Here is a 16,080-nt window from a genome sequence, read left to right on the forward strand (position 1 = left end):
ATTACAACTATCCCATTGGTGTAAATAGCCCCAACTTCTACTATAATTCTGTACTTCTCAAAGTTTTAGTAGTATGGCAAAGCAGTCAGGCTTATCTTAGGAGGGAGATGTGGGTTGTAGGTAAGTACAAAGAGCATAGTATATAGATAGGCCCAAAGAAACACTTATACACTCGTAGTTACATCCAAATAGGACTTTATTTAATATATGTACACACAAGGCACAGATATATCTGTTAGATAATGTAAGTACTAGTTTAACTAATAACCACAATATAAAACAAATGCAATACTTCAGGTGAGTAAAACTACAATGTAAAGATGTATTGATGAATACAATTCAAGGGTAAGTGAAATTACTATTATAGTCACTTCAAATATTCCGTTGTAGGAATAAAAATGTATAAACAACACCAACATTAGCAGGTAAGTACTTTTCAAGACTCGTATTACTTTTCTGAGGCCTTGAGGCTTTAGCGATCCATCCCTATCTAGGTGTGAGTTCTTCAAAGTCCGATTGGAGAGGAAACGGGTAAGGCACAGCTGTAGAAGAGGCAAGGTTCCAAAAGATACTTCAGTATAAGTAAGCATAGAGCTTTTGTTAGTCAAAAAGAGTTCAGGGACCTCAGGAAGGCTACTGGTATGCGCACACACTTTAGGGCTGGGCGACTGTGTATGGCCGAACATCCAAAAACACCAGCAACAAAGGAGCGACAGAATGACTCAAGGTAAGTATTACCACGAGTCCCACAGTTCCTGAGGAGTGATGAAGAAGTTGCAGCCAGAGGCCTTCACAATGCAGCAGTGGTAGATCCGGTCACCTGTTCCTTGGTCGTGGTGATGAAAAGAGGGACCCTGGAAGGGATGTCACAGCAGCAGTTGAGAAAGGCCTCCCAGCAAAGGATTCTTCACGCTCCAACATCGATCAGTGGTTTTGGTGCCTTTTCATAGACTCCACAGAAGAACGGTTTTCGTCTGAACGATTCATCTCACTTGCTCGGTCCTTCACTCTGGTGAGGGGACTTTGTGGAGTGGGATCTTGCCTCTGGAGTCTGGAAGGAGTTACCAAAGTTTTGGGGGAGTTTGTTTATGGCATGATGATGCCAAAAAAATCATTGAAAACACACAAGAGGACACCGTCCACCCATGTGTTCCCTAGATTTGAGCCCTGACTATTCCACCAGAGGGTAGGCTTACAATTGCCAATATGCAGGACCTTCATTGGGCCAAGCGGGTGTGGTCTTTTGGTGCATGCTTAAATTCCTCACTTCTCCCGTGGTGTGGGTTTAGGTCTCAATGTGTGAACCTGTTTTGATCTCCTGATGTGCATGTGTTTTGCTCTGATGTGTGCAGTTTGCTCTTCTGTTGAATGTGCTTCGATCTCCTAGTGTATGTGTAGCTCTACCGATATGTGTTCAGGTGTCCTGGTGTATGTGTGGACCGGACCCCATTATATGTTCGGATGTCCCTGTCCGTGTTCAGACCAGTCTGAGCTCCTGGTGTGTTTGGCACCCAGAGTGTGTGTTTGGACCTCAAGTGCATATGGAATCTCTGGTACATAGTTGGATCCCTCAGCGTGTGTCAGGATCCCCTAGGGTCTGTTTAGATCTCCTACTGTGCATTGGATCTCTCTGTGGGTATGGTGATACAATGTCTTATGGTCTCCTGGCTTGGTTCAGATCTCCTTGATTGTATTTGGATATCCTGGTGTGTGTTTGGATCTCCCAGTGACTTCCTTGCCTTTGTGCAGATCTCAGAGAGCACGTTTTCAATCTCTTTGATTTTCTGTGGTGTGTTCTGATCTCCCACTGCGCGCGCACGCGTATGTGTATGTGTGTGTGTGTGTGTGCGCGTGCGTGTGCGCACTCAAGCCCATCAGTGTGTACAGGCCCGTTTCTTGGCCCGGGCGAGGCAGGCAGCTTCCCGGGGCGCAATTGCCCCGGTTCCTGGAACCTGTGGAGGGAATGAAATTCCCCAGTTTTTGGGGTGGCGCATCGCTGTGGGGGAATGTTCCGCAGGTCAGGCACTGGCGCTGCCCCTTCCAACTGTAATATCACGTAGTACACAAGTACTACGTGACATTACACAAGTCAGAGACTCCCTCTGACCACTTTCGCGCCACTTGGGGTGGGGTGGGGGCATAAGCACAACAATGAAAACACTTCGGGTCCCCCTGCATCTAAGACCGACCCCTCCTATCACAATGCCGGCAGGAAACTGCTAATGGTGGGCCATTAGTCATTGAATGGTTTGTGCTGGCATTGTGATGGGAGGGGAGGTGCAGTGGGCTGTGGGGAGTGGGCGTGCTTTGCAGGGACGCACTGTGGGCCCCAACACGGTACAAACGGAGACCCATTTGGGCCCATGGTACATCCCTGCAAGCCCAGAAAATGGCCAAAATAATAGGTTGAAGCGGCGCTATTCCTTTCATGCTGCTTCTTTTCCAAACTATATATCAATTACAATTTAAACCACTTCCATGGCACTGGCGATGAGTTACCTCATTATGCTGATAATAGTTGTGGCCAGTGTTGCTGAGTAAATATTCTTTAAGCCACGACCCGGTTTATTTATTTATTTATGCAATGTTTGTCGGGTACATGGACACGGATAATGTATTTATTTATGCAATGTTTATCGGATACCTGTATCAGACAAACATTGCATAAATAAATAAATAAATATATAGGTACCCGATAAACATTGCATGAATAAATAAATAATCCAGGTCCCTGTATCCTTATAACAAGTCAACAGTCAGACTTTACTGTATCAAAGCTTCCCATTCAAATAATTTTAAAGTGATTGTTTATTGGGTTCAGGTGCCTCCTTGTCATTGCTCCTTTGGCTTAGATTGCCTCCAAACCCCTTTCAGCATCTTGTGTTCGTTGTTGGTTGTATATTCTGCATCCTGTGCCATATTCATGGTCTCTTGGTGTGTCCAGTCCTGATTGTCTGGAGCCAAAATGGGACTGGTTGCAAATGGCAATTCATTCCTTGTGTGAGGGACTGTTTGACTTTGGGTAGGAGTCCCTTAATGGTGTAGTTTGGGAGTGGCGCGTGGAGTGCGGTGGGAGTGGCGCACATGGTGCGGTGGGAGTGGCATGCGGGATGGGGTGTGGGCGGGGGGGGCGCATTCCTAGTGTTTCGCCCTTGGCACCAAATGGACTAGAAACTGCCCGGAGTGTGTGTTTGGATTCCTCTGTTTGTGTGAGTCCCTCAGAGTGTTTGCATCATGATTTGTGTGTTTCGATCCCTTGCTACTAGTTTTTATCCCCTATAGTGTGCGTAGGTCCTCTTTGTGTATTCTGACCCCCTGGGATCTGGAAGTCTCCGGGTGTGGATGCAGGGCTCTTGGGGTGTGTGTTCAGATCTCCCGGTGCTCGCGTGGTCCTCTGGGCAGCGCACCGCCTCTCTCTGGTCTTTTATGTAAACTGGGTTCCTTGGACCAGAGTGAGCTCGTGCTGTTGCCTCCTTGTGGCTGTTGCTTAGCGACGCGGCAGATTTCGCCTCTCGGCAGACAGCAGCAATGGACGGCTTCAGCTCCACAGGCAACTTCCGGGGAGAATCGAGCACTTCAAATGCTCCCCTGAAAGGCTCAAGGTATGTTTTTTCTGACCCTCTCCCCCGCAAACATATTTACATGGCCTGGCTTACCCATCTCCTGTACTAGCACGTCACCCCCTTGACTATTCTCACCCACCGTCCAGCACCTCACCTAATCACCCTTTACTTTGGCTTCCGATCCCCGCCTCAGCCTATTCAGTTCACCCTGCTCCCCTCCTTTGTAATCTCAGAAGAGGTGCTATACCAGCTCTCCTGATCACCTTAACCAATACCACTTCTCCCCCCTTCCCCCCTCCACACAACCTACAGTGTCTTCCAGGGGTGTTGCTAGGTCTGGAAAAGATATTTTCTATCCAGGGCTACAGCCAAAAGACCCGGGGCTAGAGCCCAGCCAACTACCCCTTCTCCAACCTCCCCCCCCCCATTCCCGACTCCACTCCCCCAGTCCCGCAACGCCTCTGGTGTCTTTTCTTCCTCGTTCTGGATGCATCATGTCTCCCACTGAATGACATTGTTGAACAGCTCGTGCCACCGGAAGAGATCTGCATTGGTTTTTATGCAAGCGCAGCCCGGAGACAGGGGTGGGACCAAGCGTTTCTGGCATCACTGTGCAGCCTGCACTCAGGGGTTCAAATCCCTGCACCGCTGACGCTGCCTTTCTTCCTTCTGAGGACCATACATTGAGTGCCATTGAGCTTGGTAATGTTAACAACTCTTGTTACAGCTCTTAAAAGCTGGGAAATTCTGGTATTAAGCACTATGTGAAAGTGTGATAATATTAATGTGGGGAGCATCTCCTTTTATGATTCTAGGGGACTTCGTCAGCTTTTAAGGTGCCTCTTGCACAAGGCAATGTTTCTACTTCACGCACTGGGGGCGGGGGCTCTTCTTTCTGGCACCAATGGACTTTTTCACAAATCGAGGAGCTATATGCATTCAGCAATATTCCTCTTTCTGCATTTGAACGACTTCTTTGTGACGTTTCTCTTTCACAAGTCAAAGGGCTTCTTTGATATGTCAGTGTTCCTCTTTCATGAGCCAATAGGGCTCTTCACGAATGGTGGGGCCTCTTTCATAAGGCAGTGCTCCTATTTCATGCCTCGAGGAGCCTCTTTCGGAGGCAATGCGTCTCTTTCACGAGAGGAAGAGTCACCTTGACACACAGTGTTCCTCTTCCGCAAATTGTTGGGCCTTGCGTGGGGAAATGTTCCTCTTTCACAAATCGCGGGGCCCAGTTTTCAAGGGAATAGTCCTCTTTCTATGTTCACAGGGCCTCTTTCACCAGGATATGCTCCTGCTTCCGAAAGAAAGGGGCTGGGCGGCGGTTTCACGCGTGCCGTTGTGTTTGCTTCCTTGTCGCCAGTGTTATGTCCCCGATTCCGGCCGAGGCGTCGGTGGGAAGCAGGGAGGGTAGGCCCGGACAGCTAGGCCTCGCTGCGCAGCTCCCGCGGGAGCAGTAATGACACAGACACTCTTGTGTTGTTGTCCTGCCCCGGAACTGCCTCCGCGGAGCGGAGGCGGGGCTTTTATTAGAACGCCTTGTGTCACTGCGTAGTGGGACGCAAGGCGGATATAACAGTCAGGGAGCGGGCGGGGGGTCGCTTTCAGAAGGTGATGTCCTTCTTTCACAAGGCGAGGGTGGGGTCCTCGTCACAACGCCAGAGGCCACTTTCACCATCTAACGACTATTATTCCACGAGCCTCCCTCTGGTTTTATTGCAGGATTTAGAATGCGTTTCTTGTCCCCCTGACACAAGCCTCACCACAGTGTATGTACATGTGTGGTTTGTAGCGTTCTTTTAAAGTGCTCAATACCACCTTGCAGTTGATTCCAAGCACTACTGTGGAGAAAACAAGAAAGGAAGGGGGGTGGGTTATATCTTGGATGGCAGGGGAGGTGCGATTGGAAGAGAAATTAGGGAAGTTGGATTTATTTATTTATTTATTTATTTATTTATTTATTTATTTATTTATTTATGTTGTGCTAAATGACAGATCCTCCAGCTGCTAAGTGCTGGGCCGGTGGTCGAAGCCACGTGACATGGCATCGTCGTGTTCCTAAGGCGCGCCTGTTGCCCCTGAGCCGGCCTCTGCCATGGAGTTGAAAGTTAGGGAGCAATGCGAGATGGGGGCTAACTTCCGGACACTGTCCGCAGAAAGCCCCCACCCCGTTCCCTGGAATGTTCCTGTGCATTTGCTCAGAAAGTCCGGGGCAAATGTGAGTGAGAGTGGCATCTGTGCCAACCAGGGGCGCCTCCAAGGGGTGGCCAAGGGGGGCCACGGCCACCCTTATAAAAGCACGGGCCCCCCCACCGGCCCATTCATTTATGTATGTTTGTTTTGGTGTGCCACCCCAAGAATTCAAGTGTGGCCACCCCTATGAAAAATGTCTGGGGGCGCCACTGGTGCCAACCCCCAGCAGAGCGAAGCGTGTAAAGCCAAGATGCCAGCTGCTCACATCAGAGGCGTGTGGGCCCTCCGCGCAGCAACCAGAACATCGGCCCATCCCCACCGTCTGCCATTCCACAGACCCCAAATCCTCGCCCACACGCCTCGGACCTCCAGTCTCAGCCACGGCTGTGCCTCCTTCCTCGCTAGCCGCCTCGCCCACGAATGTCGCCCGCTTGGCCCCAACCTAGATAGCCAGCCCGCTGCTGCTCTCCTCTTGCCTGCTTTAGCTTGGCACCAGCCCCCGTCGCTTGGGCAGTTCAGGGGAAGGGTGAGGGTCCCATCTGTTTCATGGCTAAGATGAGAAGAAGCCTGTGACATCCACAGGTAGAAGAGGCAAAGAAGCAGGAAGAGGCTTCCAAAGGAGGGGAGGTGCTCGTTAGTGCTGCTTATTTTAACAACACTCAATTTATCAGCATCATAAAGACGAATGAATGGTTGTGTCAGTGCTAGTGGGAACCAAGACTTTTGCTGCATGTTATGCACAGATGTCTGAAACGAGGGCCCAACTCGCTAGGCTATCTTACCATGCCTCTCATCGCCGTCTATGGTTTTGCGCAGGGGCGTAGACAGGGTGGGGAAAGGGTGGGCAAAGCCCACCCAAATCTGTAAATACAGATGTTAATGCCATTGTGTGGCAAAGGGGGTGCCCAACTACATTAGCTTCAGGCCCCACTTTTTAGACAATCCTGGCTACGTCTCTAGTTTTGCGGCTTCAAAAACTGTGCCACTAACCACGCAATGACGACTGGTGTACGCCCCGCTTCTCTTGTCAGTAGCCACACCGCTCCTGATTTCATAGGGTTTCTGCGCAAATCTAAAGGGCGGCTTCAGGGCTGGTAGACAATGGAAAGTGCAGTTGTTTTCACATTATGATTCGGACATCACATATGAATTTGGCTTTCACGTCCCGGTGAGGGGGTGGCGGACATGGCCGAGCCATGGTATCCCTGAGCAAAGCTGTGGACCTTTCCTGGCCATGTCCGCTTACCCACTGCGGCGTGAAAGCCATTCTCACCCTGGGGTTCAATCGAGGTGCGAATGGCTTTCTTTTTTTCCTCTGGAGATGGGCTGACGTAAGCGACACCAATCTCAGAAGGAAAACAAAGAAAAAGAAAAAAGAAGCCAAGATGGCCGCCACATACAGAACGCGGACTAAGTCCTTTTCCATTTCTATGTTGGCCAGAGCGGGAGGTGCCCCGGACCGGAGCTTAAAACTCAGTTCCTACGGGTAAGTGGGGAGGGAAGGAGGGGCTGGGGAAGAGGTTTGTGTTTGATTTGGGGGGTGGGGGAGTAAGGAGGCAACAGGGAGAGGCTCCCTATTGCCTCCCCACATTAAAAAAAAATGGCACCACCTGCGGAATAGCCGCAGGAGGCGGGCACAGAGGGTCGGAACATGTATATTCTCACCCGCTGTTCCAGCCATCTGATTGGCTAATGGAACGTCCTGGGTGTGAATGCTATTTTCTGGCTTCTTGTTCTGTATTTAGAATGCACAAATGTTTACTTTGGGGCAATTTGAATTTCTCTCCCTTGATCACAAGTGCAATTGCTTTATAAACCTGTTCCCTGAACGCTCTCAGAGATGAACACATCTCCACTTTTCCTGCACGTTTTATGCGTTCTTTAAGGACATTGTAAAACTCTATTCGTTGACACTGTGTGCACCCAGGCCAGACTCCTCTGCCTTGTGAAGGAACAATCTGCTTCAGCTGTATAAAAGCATCCTGAACATGAGGTCCAGCTTCTCTTTCAAACTTGGGGCCCAAAACCGGTTAGACGACTAAAGGCAGAACACTTTTAGGATTGCTTAGTGCCCATTTGCTTTTTTGAAAAACAAGCCACATATGTTCTGCGAAGCAGGTGCCGAGCTAACACCTGAGCAAGCAGGGGAAGAGTGCAGAGACCGAGCTCGTGAATGCTGGGCTAGAGGGCACCTTCAGGGCGGGAGAGAAGTTGAGGCCCATCCCTGGGAAAATGCTCTAGGATGTGATATGCACTCCCATGGACGGTGCATTGGGGCTCAAGGAGGAGTGGTGGGGCCCTGAGATGGATTTAGCATTCTGGGATGTAGAGTAACTATCGGAGGACAGAGACCATGTTTTGGACAGTCTTACGGTAAGATGGAGGACCGAGGAAGCCTGACACCCATCTGCATGTTATGTTGCCTGGGAAAGTTATAATCCCCTCGTGAGGGATATCTGAGAAAGGAGGTTATCTTACATCAGGAGGGTGTAAAGTAAGACAGATTCATCCATGGGAATGGCCCCCGAAGAGGCCCCCTGGTTATAGTGACGCCCCAAGCATTGGGTGCTTGTCAGCCGACAGTCCTCTCATGAGGCCCTGAAGAGCCCAGGCATCTCTGGAGGCCCTTAAAAACCAGACTTGAAGACAAATAGACAAAAAAGCAGCGTTCCCTTCAGACTCGAATACGCTCTGCAGTAACAACCCACGAGACTTGATATAAACTACGACAAGCAAAGGCAATGCTTTATACTTTTGGATTATCAGACTTCTGGGGAAAACCAGCAAAGAACACAGCCGGGGATCCTGCCAATCGCCAGGTGCCCTCGTCTCCACGCAGCAGTACCTAAAGTAGTCTCCAGGAAGGGTCCCTCGAGGAGAGTGGGACTGAAGGGAACAGAGGAGCAGTGCACCATACAGTAAGCAAACGCCACAGTGAGGCTGAGCCACTGCACTGCTAGATGTACCCCTTTGCAGCCCGCCTCCCCATCTACAGGGCGCCTGCCCCAGGGGAGGGACCTGGACACCTCGGCTAATTGTCCTATGGGACAGGACATCACCTGGACACCTCGGCTAATTGTCCTATGGGACAGGACATCATCTGTTCTGTTCCAGGCTTGCTTAAGGCCCACTGTCTTGCTTACTTGCCTTGCTCCCTCTGCCAAGTGTACCTGGTCATGCACAGCCACCAAGAGGGTCCTGAAGGTATAGATCCCAGATAGTTTATATCATGTTCAGTTCAGATTGCTGGCATGATATAGTTCATTTTAGAGCAACGCATAGGCTCGAGAGAGACCATGGTCCACTCTGTGTCACTTTGAAGGTCTCGGAGTTCTCAGCAGATGTGCAAAATCTATAGCTCGTTAACAAAACTTCAATTTTGACTCACAATATTAAAGTGGGCTTATTTTACTACAGGGAATGTAGTTCCCAACATGTATGAGGTATTCATCCGAGTTTTGAAGTAATATTTTCATGTGGATTTTAGCGTTGCCCCTAAATTGTTGTGAGAATTCATTGTAAATATACTTAATCCTTTTTTTTAGTAAGACATTGTAAAACATTTGGTAGGGCAATTACTCACACCAGCAGCTGGTGTGACCCAGGATGTCAAGGCAGTAAGTCAAGGTTAGATCAATGTTTGAAACTGGAGAAAGATCATTGCAACTTGATCACATCCTTGCGTAGAGTCCATGGATTTGAAAGTAAAGAAGAAAAAATCCCCTGAGAATAAAAAATGGGAAGCCTTATTATACGGTTGTTCATTAAATGATATGCCGACATTCTGGCAAATAGTCCAAAGACAGGACGTTGGCGTTTATACCACGTCAGATGCCTTATAGCCTGTGAGATGCGATAAAAGAACACCCTTAACTCGTATAACAAGCCGTGGGCCGATAAGACGTTGGATCAGGAAGAGATCGTTCCATTCCTAGGGTTGATATCTCCGCCACTCAATAGCACACTGATTGAAAGTGAGATGTCTATATCCACCGAATATGTATTAAGGCTCGGCGAATCGATACATTTACCAAATTAGCTTTTTAAATGAGAGCCCGGTGTTTGGATTACACTTTTTATACTTTTTTAAATAACATCACATATAACGATTAGATCCCTAGTAGATGGCGAGGAGCCAAAATAATGCCCATACATAAGAAGGGGCAGAAATGACGTAGCTATCGTCCCATCCTTATTGCACACCAGTGCTAAGATATCTGGAAAGGCTCTACTCCAATGTCGTAGATCTTGGGTGCAAAGCAATCAGATATTATCTGACCTTCAAGCTGGTGTCCCGCTAGGAGTAAGTACCAGCGATTAGGCATGCTGCCTCTTTTTGTTATACCAGAAATATGTAGAGCTTTGTAGGCAATCACTTTAGTTGGTATTTGTTGATTTGCATCCATTATCTGATGCTGTCCCTCGTACTGAACTATGGCATCAATTAGCCATCATGGGAGTTTTGCCCGATTTAGTAGCAGTAACTCGTATCCTATAAAGCATTACAAAATTCAAAACATTGTCTGGGAGCCCCTCTCCCGAGAACCCACACGGCCAAATAACCTGTTCTCTGGGAAGGAGCTCACTCGGCAGGGCCTACAGCCACGTTTAGCTGACTGCACCTTTCAAAAAGGGGAAATATTACAATAGCTTTGCGATGGTGCGATAAGGGCCAAGGGGGGAATGTACTAATCCTTTTACAGTATCAAGGGGCGTATGATAAGACTGTGTGCCAGCACCCCTTCTATTCTGCTTGTACCTTCACACTAAAGGCAGTTAGTATGGATGCCCCCCCCACCCCCCCCCGGCACTAGGAGGTGAAAAGGTTGAGATCTGTTTCTTGGCAATGGTCCTATTTTGATTGGCCAGACGCTTATGGGCCTTCTATGTGGCTTCAGGGTGCTATGTGAAAATGTCACCAGGAAAAGGTTGCCAGTGAGAAATAATTGTATTTCCTGATCCCGAAAAAGCCTTCCCCCAACATATTCTAGGACTGGTGCTATTTACTATTTTAAACTACAGCCCTAGAATATTTAGGGAAAATGCTTGATTTCCTTCAGGGTGCACATTTGGTTAAATGTCGCAACCTTTTGCATAGCGACAATATCAATGGCTACCGTTTCAAGACCTTTGGTGACATCTGTGATGATTTGGGCTTGGAGATTAATGTGTCAAAAACCAAGAATATGGTTTGGTCGAGTAAGAAGCTGCAGGAGCGGAGACGAAGTCACAGAGGCGTCTCTGCAGAGCCTGTTACTTCTTGATCATCTGGTAGTGCGTGTAAACTGCAAAGGTTGCCGAAAAGTGGCTTAGCCCTGCCCAGATATGGCGGCGCTTTAACGTCGTCCTCGGATAGATCTAGTGGGAAGGCAACCAGTTCCACCTTACCGATTTATCGTGCAGAAGCCCGGGCCACAACACTCCATGGAGCAGACATTATTTAGCAAAAAGAGAAAGCAAGCTTACAACTATAATTCATATTACCAAGGAGTCCCCTCAGCTTTCCACTCTGGTTGGGGCTTGGCCTTAGAGGTATTGTTTATGAAGCCTTTACCAAACTGGCATAGAGTTTGGCATCACCAAAATCTTACCATTTAGCAGGGCCCTAAATAATGTAATCAGTCAACAAGACTCAACCTACTCCCTGTAAATATATTCGCCAGATAGCCTCCGATTTGCGACTACCTGTGCTATGGCAACATGCACGGTTCCCCAGTAGGGGGCGCTGCCTACACAATCTGAAATATCTTGACATTTGAAGAATGGTATTATGGGCCCGATTCATGGAATTTGTTGCCATGTTCAAAGTGACTTTGCACTGCCAACACAGACCCTGATTCATGGAACCGTGCAAAGTGTATTTTTACAGTAAAGTTTTTGTACTGCAAAAAGGACTATGCACTGACATTGCACTGCAAGAATTCCATGGGCCCTATGTGTGCAAGATTGTGTTGGTGCGTTCATCTGATGTCATTTCGAGCTATTTATTTAAACAGAAAATCTGACTGAAAAAGTCTGTGAACGATACTTGGACAGAATAGGCGAGTTTGATGGGGAAAGTATTTACGAAGTTCTGATTGGGAATTTTCCGGCTGGCTGCTGTTATCAGGAAGTGGTCAAATTCACCATTGTGTGATTGTCTTTCCTCGTTACATGGAGGTAAAAAGGACAAAACGTTTCACATTATTTAGAAATATTTCTATAAGAGCATCTTTATTCTCAAGAGGCTGTGCTATTTTGTTGTCACCGCACTGAAAGCAATTCCTTGTGAGGGAGTTCACGATTTTTGCTGACAGGACGGAGAATCAAAATGAAAGGCGGATCAGAAACGACTGCTGCAATTAATTAGATTATCAAAAGAGCTGGAACAGAAAAGCGAACTTGACGTTGGAAGATGGTATCAATCAATGTACTCAGCTCTTTTTTTCCAAATCTAATGGGCTTATTCTAAATTCTGTTTACATCACATTGCTATTTCATTTTAATGTTTTGTTATATGTAGTGTTTATATAAAAAGGCCCAATTTGTTGTTATGATGTGTTGAGTGAATTTTGTATATAACTTAACATCTCTTTTAGTCCATCATTGGTCTAACAATGCCTTACCGTGTGGTAGGGTGATTTTATTACCTTATGCAACAATTGTACATGTGTTTTATTTATTCCTTTTTTCTGTGGGGTTTTTATGGGGTTATCTTGAAATAAGACTATTAACAGCAAAAGTGTCCACCCAAGAGATCAAGCGGGATCGGATATCCACCCCTCTGTTTCTTATGGACTGCCGCCCATTTTCCCTTACTACCACTTGGGGTGGCAGCTGGGATCCACTGGCAAGAATGCCCCCACCAAAATGATCGAAAGAAAAAGACATACGTGCCCTGGTCAGGTGTAAAAAAGTCACACATCCACAAAACCTGTACGCATGCACTCACTCCATTCTCAATCACCTGACATGTAACACCACACTCCAACTGACATGCAACACCACACTACTACTAACCCAGTCTCCCCATCATCTGACATGCAGCACCACACTCCAGCTAACCCAATCCCCCATCATCTGACACGCAACACCACACTCCAACTAACCCAGTTTCCCCATCATCTGACATGCAACACCGCACTCCAACTACCCCAATCTTCCCATCATCTGACATGCAACACCACACTCCAACTAACCCAATCTCCCCATTATCTGACATGCAATACCACACTCCAACTAACCCAATCTCCCCATTATCTGACATGCAACACCACACTCCAACTAACCACAAACTCCCAATCATCTGACGTGCAACACCACACTCCAGCTAACCCAATCTCCCCATCATCTGACATGCAACACCACACTCCCAACTAACCCAGTCTCCCCATCATCTGACATGCAACACCACACTCCAACTAACCCATTCTCCCCATCCTCTGACATGCAACATCACACTGCAACTAACTAAATCTCCCCAACATCTGACATGCAACACCGCACTCCAACCAACCCAATCTCCCCTTCACCTGACATGCAACACCACACTCCAACTAACCCAATCTCCCCATCATCTGACATGCAACTTCACACTTAACTAACCCAATCTCCCCATCATCTGACATGCAACACCACACTCCAACTAACCCAGTCTCCCCATCATCTGACATGCAACACCACACTCCAACTAACCCAGTCTCCCCATCATCTGACATGCAACACCACACTCCAATTAACCCAGTCTCCCCATCATCTGACATGCAACACCACACTCCAACTAACCCAGTCTCCCCATCATCTGACATGCAACACCACACTCCAACTAACCCAAACTCCCAATCATCTGACATTCAACACCACACTCCAACTAACCCAATCTCAGCATCCAGGCATATATGGGGAACCCTTTTCTTGCTCTTACTAGGGTCAATCCCTGGCTCCTCTGATCAGAGTGGCTTTCCTTGTCCTCAGGTTTTAGAAGTATGTGTATTTGAAGGGCAATATAGAGAGGTAGAAAAGCAGCCATGAGTCCTGTTTGGCAGGGCCTGATGGCGCAGAAAAGCAGATAGGTAGGAATCTTCCAACCCAGGTCTGAGATGGCAGGTATGTTACAGTGGGAGCTTACATTGTACGAAGGAAGGGGAGAGTGGGGGTACTGTGTGTGGACACGAGAGAGCAGAGGCGGCAACATCATGGTATCTTGTGTATCATCATGTATCATGCTACACAACCCGGAGGCACCTTGAAAACACGATGTCGAAGATAAGAGAGAAGTACCGCTCGAACAAAGGGGCAAGAGTGATAAGACGGCAACATTGCTTGGTTGGGAGAGGGATGACAAGAGTGTACTGGGTGGCGGCGGTATGAGAGTGGAAAGGAGGCAGTGGGAGAGATAAGGAGGCAGCATATGTTCTGTCCTTTGCCTCTATTTCTAGCATTCTAGGGCTGCTTCAAAGCACTAGAGGGATCAGGAGGGAGGGAATAATTTAGAAGCGAGGGGAGAAAGAAGCAGGAGAGAGCAGGAGACAACCTGATGTTATGTTGCTTGTTTGGGGAAAGTTTAAGGCAGACTCAAAATACTGAAAATAAAGGCTGGAAGGGGGTAGGGATAGTAGGAAAGTGTGAAAAAGTGTAATTTTTGTATACTGCACTTCATGCCGGACTCCAGCCTCTAGGCGCAGAACCGGGTATGGGTTGTTGCTCCTTGCCGCTGCCTTGCTTCCAAGACAAGCGTCTTGCGCCTGGGCTATCCTTCCGTGTCACTGATCCTGGAAAGTGAGAGAGGAAAAGGTGAGGATGGATGAGAAACCAAGCCTGGCTTTGAGCTGGGAGTCAGGATAGGGAGGAACGAAGGATGACTAGGGAAGAGGTTTGGGGAGAAATCCAATGGTGACAGTGAAGAGTGCAGGCTTGACAGTGAGTGAGTTTAAGTGTGATGTTTTATGTCTTATGTGTGACTTTTCATTGCAAACTGTGCAAATCAGTTATTTCTATGGACTGTTGTTCATTTAGGAAATTAAGATTTGTATTGCTTCCTTGGACATGGATGGGGATAGCTGCTTTCATTGAGTGGTTACCGCTAGTTATGGGGTTCCTGTAGCTTCCCAACAAAATACATCATTCTTGCTTTACTCTGTAGGTTTCTATAGAGACTTCTTGCTTAATTTAAGATTCATTTAAAATGTGGTTTGGTACTTCACATATACGCTTTAATAAACACAAACAGCTGCATTGTCGCATGAAACAACACAATGAAATGGAGACAGTGAAATAGATACAAGTCCCGGCAGCTCATTCACTTGACTAACATGTGTGAACCTGGGCAAATCACTTAATCTCACACGAGCCCAATTTCCCTTTCTCCAATTAAGATCACCAAAAGTGATTCAGATAAGTTTGCACTATAAGTATGACAGGCATTGGGCGACTGAGTTTGCACTTGGCGATAATCACAGCGGCGGGCATATGAGGCTGTTGCTTCCAAATAATGACCATACACAGCGCATGAGGCATAACCTGCTATAAGGTGACACTATAGGGCACATGAGGTTGCACATGACATGTCATAGCAGAGCCTGGCATGTGAGGCAGTATTTAGCAAATTATGGCTACACCAGCCATGTAAGGTTTGAGCATTTTTAATATGACAGTCACTGGCCATATGAGACAATACTGGAATAAGAAAGCAGTGCCCCTGGCCAAAGATGGTTCTGCTGGGTTCGCCCCCTGCATATAATGACTGCACCCATTATATATTGGGACAGCAGCACCCTCTAGGGAGGATAGCTCAGGGGCAACGTGCTCGCCTTGGAAACAAGACAACACGGAGCAACACAGGTTCAAGCCTCGGTCCGCACTTAGAAACCTCTGGGTATTAAGCGCGTTATAAAGAACAAATCATGGTTGAAAACTGCAATAGCATTTCTTTCGGACTAGTACCATTTTTCTATTTTATTAATCTTACATTTATTGCAGCTTTTTTTTTACTTTTGCACTGTCACTTCCTGTGATGTCACCCCAGCAAAAGTCACATGAAATAACTTGCTGTAATGTTGTCAAGGTCAATGGTCACGTGATGTCATTTCTTGTGATGTCACTGGGCACGTGATGGCCCTTCCGTAACCACTGGCATTTTGGTGAATGGACGTTCCTGAGGAGAGGATCCCCATTCACCACCTTCCCCCATTGCACCTGCACACAGACTCTTCTTGTGCACCCCCACCCTCCCCAAAAACTAGCAATGCATCTGCCAACCAAATAATCTCATGCAGCCGGTGGGCAGGTGTGTGAACATGGGGTAGGTACGGTGGACCTTCAGAAGCGTGGGGATTCCTTGGCC

General features: G+C 47.6%; 1 protein-coding gene across 2 annotated transcripts in view; it reads left to right on the forward strand.

Annotated features, from left to right (window-relative positions):
* The window catches only part of FAM171A2 (family with sequence similarity 171 member A2), a 355,167-nt gene that overhangs the window by 86,018 nt on the left and 253,069 nt on the right, over window positions 1-16,080 (forward strand). The window contains exon 1 of one of the 2 annotated variants that reach the window (XM_069634283.1): window positions 3,484-3,602. The exons of the other annotated variant lie outside the window; for it this stretch is intronic. The gene's annotated coding sequence lies outside the window, so the exon portion shown is untranslated. Of the gene's footprint in view, window positions 1-3,483; window positions 3,603-16,080 lie in introns of those variants that run through there. 2 annotated transcript variants of the gene reach the window in all.

The sequence above is a fragment of the Ambystoma mexicanum genome, chromosome 13 (assembly GCF_040938575.1).
Source record: "Ambystoma mexicanum isolate Mex_15411 chromosome 13, UKY_AmexF1_1, whole genome shotgun sequence".
In the NCBI taxonomy this organism is placed as follows: domain Eukaryota; kingdom Metazoa; phylum Chordata; class Amphibia; order Caudata; family Ambystomatidae; genus Ambystoma; species Ambystoma mexicanum.